This window comes from Palaemon carinicauda, chromosome 23, assembly GCF_036898095.1.
Source record: "Palaemon carinicauda isolate YSFRI2023 chromosome 23, ASM3689809v2, whole genome shotgun sequence".
NCBI lineage: Eukaryota > Metazoa > Arthropoda > Malacostraca > Decapoda > Palaemonidae > Palaemon > Palaemon carinicauda.
In genome coordinates, this window is record NC_090747.1 from 63,956,427 (window position 1) to 63,958,003 (window position 1,577).

A 1,577-nucleotide genomic window follows, 5' to 3' on the forward strand; every position below is an offset into this window, starting at 1 on the left:
TTTGAACAAACTTCCAGATTTAAGACGAAAAATAATTCAGGAACAATCAGTTCATCCATATGGAACAAGAAATTCAAACTTAACTCTTCCTTTCCTACGTATTAATAGATGCGAGCAATCGTATCTATACCAAGGTATTAAACTTTGGAATACTCTGCCCGCTTATCTAAAGGCACTGCTTAGCATTCGCTCTTTTAAGAAATCATATACAAATCTCCTGTTATCTGGGTATTAAGCTTTATTAATAAATATTTATACTTGCCTACCTAACCACAACGCAAGTATGTTTCATTGTTTAGAATATTTTTTTATTTGTAAAACTAGTTCTTTTACTGAGTTTTTTGCTTAATATCTACAATTTTTCAATGTATATACCATTAGCTTTCATATATCATCCTTTATCATATAAAATATGCATTTCCATTTGTTATTAGGCTAAGATTCTCATTTATATGTATCTTTGTATAGATATGATTATGTATATGTATGCGTACATTTTGTATATCTATATCCATATTTACTTTTTTCATTTTTATTTAATTGATATTATTTTAGTTGTATTATTGCCCGAAGAGCTCTGCTCCACATGGGCTATAACCGAGTCTTTTTTTTCTTTATGTAAATCTGAATGTAAATATTTTTTGTCCAATAAACATTATTATTATAGCACACTATGGAACAATTGCTGCACACCAAGATGTGGAGAGAGACAAATTGGGTGGATATGAGGAAGAGGATAGTCTGTTCATGAGCATAGCAAGCACAAAGTTACTGTCAGTGTAGTTGTATCAAATGAACAGAGTACTATAAGTGAATGTGTTGTCACCTACATAGTTTATCCTCATGGATTTTGTAGTGCATAGAACAGTTGGGGTCGGTGGAGGATTGGATTGGTAATGGGAATTAGCGGACCTAGAGTATGTAGACGAGAAATTTGCCGTTAGCACATATTAATTGGAACTTTTACACAAGAACAGTATTGAGGGTTGTAAAAGGACTATGACCATGTAATGGATGCTGTACAAGTTCAGTGCATAGAATAACCCCCAGTCAAACATTTGGCAGCATTAGCACACTATAATTACATTGGAAGAATCTTTCAAATCTTTAAATTAATGTATAATACTGCAACAACCCATGTATAGAAAGTGAAAATTTTTGTAAATCTTCCTTGTAAATGTCAAGATCATACAAGTGATATTAGTAGTTTATAAACAAATATTACTTGCACTCTTGTCAAGTTACCCAACCCTTTTTTGTATTTTCCAAAAGTAGTTGCAGAAATATTATGCAGCCAACATTGGGAAGAATATTCCCAGTTCTTTCGGCAATTTTTAACAGTAGTGTTCTTTTGGGTGTGGATACTACTATCAAAACAGCTCTTAAATGAACTGTGTACTTTACTAATTACTGGGTTACATCCACCCATGACTACCAAGTTTGGTCGAAACCAGATAAGTAGTTGTGTAAAATTACAAATAAACAAGACAAGATTTTCAGATAGGCAACTAACCTACATATCATTCAACATTATTAAAGTACTTAACTAGCAACTTAGAGGATATGAAAATCCAAGA